Raw genomic sequence first — 6,306 nt, 5'->3', positions numbered from 1 at the left:
CAACTTTACTTGTATATTTCCAGGAATGCCCATTCATTCCAGTTGGGCAGCAATCCCATTAAAAAGTTTATTTAGGCTGCAAACCATTTTATTCAGAAAAAGCTTTTGTGATCTGTAATTGCATATTAACACCTGTGATGTGAACTGATAACTATTTCCTGGACACCTTGATGAAAGAGAGAGCCGCAGCCACAAATAATTTCTGACCTTTAACCATCATATTAACTCTTCCAACTCTCAATGACTAGGCAATGCAGCCACAATTATTGCTAATGAAGTGGCCTGAATCATAATGATTGTGCCAATATCATTAGAGAATGCTTATTCACTTTCAGTGGAAAAAAATAATTTCCTGAGGTTCTCAATATAATTTAAAATTCCATGACTGTGGGAACAAGTGTTTATGACTTTTTGTATGACATTTTTTAAAGTTTTATATAATTAGTCTTTTACATGAAAGATTGATCCAGTGGTTGTTGCTATATTACTCCATGAGACCCAAATTTGATTACTCACCTTCTTGCTCTCTCACACTTAATGGGAATGCAAAGACTGTATCCATAGCATTGTGGTCTGACCTTTTCCAGTCTCACACAGAGCAAGTTTGGACTCACAAACACTCAGATGCGAAGAGACCAAAAATATCAGATGATCCCATTTTTCTACCTCTTTCCAAGTGAAACTTCTGTACAGATGACTTTATCCTGTCACTGAGCAATAAACTTTAACCTGAAACCACTTTTTAAGAGTAAAAAAAATAGTTCGTGATATAACTAAAATTACTGTCTTTTTGAGTATTTCCAGTAACATGAACAACGCGTGCCCCCAGAGGCTGGGGAGTCACAGTGAGCTCCCACAGGCAGCAGGGATGCTTTTGGCAGTGGGAATGTGGTGGAGGCAAGTGGGGAGCTGTTGCAGGCAGCTGTAGTGTTGTTGGTGGTGAGGGGAGTTGGCGAGCGGTGACCATCACGCTTAGGGAGTGCACGTGCACTCTCTACACATTACCCATGTTCAGTAGCTATATAAACACCTGGTGACATATGTAGATGCCTGTAGACTGGAAACAAAAAAGTCTCAGGTCTCAAAATCAAGTAGAAGCCAACAACTTTCTATGTTTATTGTGACGCACTGGCCTGAGAACAGGTATGTTCTGGTTTCCTAGAAACTCACAATTACCTATCTGCTCTGGTTCCTTTTTCTCCTGCTGCTGCTGCTTCTCTTCAGGCAACACCTGATACACTCTGGATCCTACTAATCATCTGATCCCAAAGACTCTTTCTGTTCTTTTGTCTATCACAGCAGAAGATTTATCTCTGGTAGGTCCATCTGCTCCTGCAAATAATATAAAACCAATACATGTTTTAGTCAAGGGGCCTCCACAGAAAGCTCAAATTAATATAGTAAATAACTGAAAAGTAGCATAAAAAAGGAACTTAAATTGCCAAAAATAAATAAAACATATTTGGAACGCCAATAACCAGATGGACCCAGCCTATGCCTTTTGAGAGTAACTAAACCGCAAGACGATTTGTGTTTGATTTGAAATTTAAAGTGCATCCAAACCACACTTTACAATTTAACCAGACACATATCTAAGGGTAAAAACTTCCCTGTTTTCCATTTATCCCTTGAAGCAGCTCTGGCAAGAAGCCAGAACAGCTGCTGGAATGGAACAGCAAAAAACAAAACAAGCCCCACCCCACACACACACACATTTCCCATAATTGTTTTCCATGTAGTAACCCCTTGGATTTTTTTTTTTTTTTTTTTTTAGATATATGAGGTCAACAGGCTGAAGGACTGAATTACCCCTTAAACAGCTGAAAGGAGAAAGAATCCCTAGGCAGATGCCAGTTACATGTTACAGTTACACCACTTCATGCACTCAGAAACCATACACCATCTACCACAGCCTAATTCAACAAACCTGTATTCAGGCAAGTAGGTTTTTAACTATGTAAGCAGCCCCACTGAAGTCCATCCAATTACTTATAAGCAACTCTTTGGAAGTTAAAGCTATAAGTTAAGACTGGCCTTTAGAACTAAAAGATAAAGCAATTGCTGATGTTACACAAATCACTCCCAAAATATTATATAGTCTGTTTTCTTCCTCATTATGCACAATTAGTTGCAACTCCCTTGACCAGAATTCTGAGGCTGTAGGATCACTCCAAGCTCAGTGAAAACATTGTCAATAAGCGTATTAGTTTAGGTCTACTACATGCAAAACCTCAGTTTTTCAGTGTCTTGGGACAAGGATCTTGCATGCGTCAAAAAGTGCTGTGTACATCAAAGCACAAGGTAAGTACCGTGATAGGGGTCAAATTTTTCAGCTAACTACAACTATGATTGCATCACTCCAGGCTCATGGCAAACTACTACAGAATACCCAGTGAGCCACAATAAAACCAAAAAAAGGCTTCTATTTGGCTGCTTCTCCCCACTGACAAGGCATCATCCCCGCTACCTAATGTAACACAACTGAGCAAGTCTCTGGCACATAATACAAAACAACAGTTGCATCATCCCTTTCCCTAGCCACAGAAGCAGAAAATCTTCTTGTGGTTGCAATCTCCCAATGAGGTAGCACCTAGTTGAGTTAGGCTCTCCCCTTTTAATTTCTCCCTCCAAGCCTGTTACCTATTTCACATTTAACAAGGCCTACTGATTGAACCCATGTTGGCTCATTAGGTCATTTCCTGGCCAATCTGTACAGCCCATCACAGGACCATATTATCCTCTACACCCGGTTTACATCAGACAAATAAGAGATTTTGTGTCTTTCAGTTATGAGGCAGGAAATCAAGGTTCCGAATTTATGGGGGATGATTCCACTTAAAAGTTAACCTAAAAGTTATCCACTGTTATTAGCAACATATCCCCACTCCTTTTATGGACCTATTCCTTAGTAACTTGTTCAAAGTTCCACAAAAAAGTCTTCAGCAAAGCAGGGAACTGAACCCAGGTAGTCCATGCCCAAACTAATGTTCAAACCATCATCCTCTCCTTTAGCAAGACATATGTGAATCACATGCTGGAATCAATAAAACAGAAAATATTAGTTTCACATCCCTAATATACATCAGCTCTTTTAACTATATGCGTTGATAGGTTTGCAGAAGGTAGGATTCTGAATGACAGCCAGCATGGCTTCATCACTGGCAGGTCTTGTCTTACCAACCTCATCTCCTTTTACCATCAGGTGACTCACCATCTGGATAAGAGAAAGGAGGTTGACATTATATACACCGACTTCCAAAAAGGTTTCTATCTGGTATCCCATGATATTCTCACAAGCAAATTGGAAGACTGTGGGCTTAACTGCTCAACAGTTAGATGGGTAGGAAGCTGGCTGCGGGGTAGGACTCAGAGAGTTCTAATGAACAGATCTGTGCCATCTTGAACAATCCCCTGCACACTTACAGGCTTGGCAATGCCAACCTGACCAGCACTATGAATGAAAGGGACCTGAGGGTTATAATAGACCACAATATGAACATGAGCTGGCAGTGCGACGCTGTAGCCAGCAGGACTAACAATATTCTGGCATGCATCAATCAATGCATCTCCAGCAAAACCAAAGTGATTCTCCCACTCTACTTGGCATTGGTGAGACTGCAGCTGGAGTATTGCATCCAGTTCTGGGTGCCACACTTTAACAAGGATGTGGTAAAGCTTGAGAGAGTCCAGAGAAGGGCCACCCATATAATTAGAAACTTGCATGGTAAGCCATACTAAGAAAGGCTGAAGGATCTGGGACTCTTCAGCCTGAAAAAGAGAAGGCTGAGAGGGGACTTGGTAGCAGCTTACTGCTACATCAGAGGCATACATCAAGGGCTCGGTGAACTACTGTTCACCAGGGCACCCTTGGGGAAATCTAGGAGTAATGGTCACAAACTCCTGGAAGACCATTTCAGGCTCAACATTAGAAAAAAAACTACTTCACAACTAGGGTATCCAGACTGTGGAATAAGCTCCCTCCAGAGGTTGTGCAATCAGCTACCCTGGAAATCTCCAAGAGAAGACTGGACAGTCAGCTTGCTGGGGTCACCTGACCCCAGTTGTCTTTCCTGCTTGTTGCAGGGGGCTGGACTCGATGATCTTCTGAGGTCCTTTCCAGCCTTACAATCTATGAATTTGCAAGAAGGCAATATTTGTATCAAGCTACCCACAGTCTTGACAATTTTTGGACAGACCCACACATCAAGCTTTAATTTTAGCCAACTTTATTCCAAAATCTTTAAGATCTACAGAGCTCATTAATGATGAAACAAGAATTACTGAGGTCATACTGGACTTATGCTTACCTCTCACCCCCTCTCCTCATTATTAGCACAATTTACAAATATTTTGCGTGAGTCTTTTCCTTCAGTTTGTTTCTTTTTAAATCCCTGCTACCATTTTATACTTGTTTTCCTTCAGAGTTTCTCTGCATGCCTGACTGTAACGAACTAGATTGCTCCTGCTCTTACATTCAACCAAAAACGTGTCTCAAATACTTATTTAGCATCAGCATTTGAATGCCTGCATTTCTCAAGCTCTGACAGCGTACTGTTTTGAAACCCAGATTGACTGCAAAAAATTGCCAGTCTTTTTCTGCTTCTTGGCTTGGCTCTCTTCTATTCAGCTTTGGGTCACAAGAGTTAAAAACCATTTTTTTTATTATTATCATTCTTTTTAAGGAGAGGATGTGTGGCTAATCACTCTAACAGTTGTTGATCTTTAGAGTTTGGCAACACTGTGGGAGCTGGTGAATAGATATGGGGATGAAGCTCAGGCTGGTCTTGCTTCGTACTCTACCCCTAACAGCTCTTGCATGCCAAGTGCTTGTTTATTCACTCTGCTAATGGCAGTTTTTTCAAAGTGAGAAAGCTCTGGATACAAAAAAGGCCTTGAAAAGGACAAGAAGGATGCCTGTTATATGCAACAAGGTATTCATACATGCTGAACATTGAGAGCACTAAATGAATACAGAGAGCTTGCTCAGATTGCAGAGACCCCCAAAAAGGGTTCCAGCACTATGTAAAAGCACAGGAAGGTACTATTTCTGATTAGACATTTACTTCATCTGCTCTGGTACCTTGCAGCATCATAACCAAACGTATCAGTGGATGGTACAAGAAATATCCTGCCTACAACTGAAGGCATTTTCTAATTCCCATTAGTTAGTAGCTGGTTTATGTTTGAAGTACTCTTAGAATTTTTTTCACCACGTCAAATGTAATTGTTGACATTTTCAACAGCCATATAAAGATTTAATCCATATATGTGTGTGTGTGTTTATATACATATATAAATCTGCAAAGCTCTTGGCTACAATGAAATGTTTGTGTCAATATATCCCTCATCTTAATAAATGCACTCTCTTTTATCAATTCTCTGAAAATATCTCATTCTGAAAATACGAATAATAAAAGGTAATTTAGCCACTTGCAGTTAGGAATACTGGGATGGGAAAGCAAGGGTCATATTACAGTTAATGTCAGTGAAAAAGCAGAGAAAAGGCTGAGTGCTCTTCTAGCTAGAAGCATGCAGAGGACTTCACAACTTGATTGGCTGGGGAAGGATGGGTAGATCCAAGGGAATTGGGGCACTTGCCACTGGAAAAAAAAAAAAAAAAATCAGAGGAGAGTGGTTATTGAAAAGATCAGTCATTGGAGAGAGTGAGTAACAGCTGGGAGTAGGGATAATTTTGTAGTTTCACAGAGAGAAAAAAGTGATCTGCTAGTTTGTGGGGAAATTAGTCCACTTGCTTGGGATCCTGGATTTAGCAACGGAGATGGTCATTCTTGGTTCCATAATTGAGAGTGGAAACAGGAGCATTTGGTCACAGAAAAGAGTGGCGTAGGATCTGAGACAATTGCTTTCCTTTGTCCAGCAGTTTTCTCTTATGTTCCAAGGACAGTGTCCTTGGTCCATGACTAGCTGCTGCACAGGGTATATGCTATTGCTTGGCTGCCAAATGAAGATAGAGGTTGTGACGTCTATGGGCCCCATGTCCAGTACCACCCTTCGTCTGGTAGCCCCTCCCCCTCGAACCGCCTGCCATGACTTGGATGTTAAGTGATTCGAAGGAGGGGTTCAGTGGAGAACTTCTGCCAGAGGGGCTTGCCCGATGTGAAGGGGGGTACTCACGGTTGGGTCCTCAGATGTTCCCCGGGGCTCTGCCACCCCTACACCCCGTCCACTCACCAACTGGTCACTTGTTGATGAGATGGTCCTCTGCCGCTACTTGCAGCCCTTCTTATTGACAGGCCTCCCCGAGACCAACGGTCGTCTTCAGGCAGCCTGGCTCAGCCTCCGCCT

General features: G+C 41.7%; 1 long non-coding RNA gene across 1 annotated transcript in view; it reads right to left on the bottom strand.

The window, feature by feature from the left end:
- Nucleotides 1-896: 896 nt before the first annotated feature.
- The window catches only part of LOC102377145, a 24,856-nt gene continuing 19,446 nt past the window's right edge, over nt 897-6,306 (bottom strand). Inside the window, exons 2-3 of the long non-coding RNA XR_325222.3 lie at nt 1,177-1,332; nt 897-1,057 (exon numbers count right to left, since the gene is read on the bottom strand). This is a non-coding gene — a long non-coding RNA (uncharacterized LOC102377145). The remainder of the gene's footprint in view (nt 1,058-1,176; nt 1,333-6,306) is intronic.

The sequence above is a fragment of the Alligator sinensis genome, unplaced genomic scaffold (genome assembly GCF_000455745.1).
Source record: "Alligator sinensis unplaced genomic scaffold, ASM45574v1 scaffold435_1, whole genome shotgun sequence".
Classification (NCBI taxonomy): domain Eukaryota; kingdom Metazoa; phylum Chordata; order Crocodylia; family Alligatoridae; genus Alligator; species Alligator sinensis.
The sequence above is the reverse complement of the archived record's forward strand: the minus strand, read 5'-3'. Positions and strand labels throughout refer to the sequence as shown.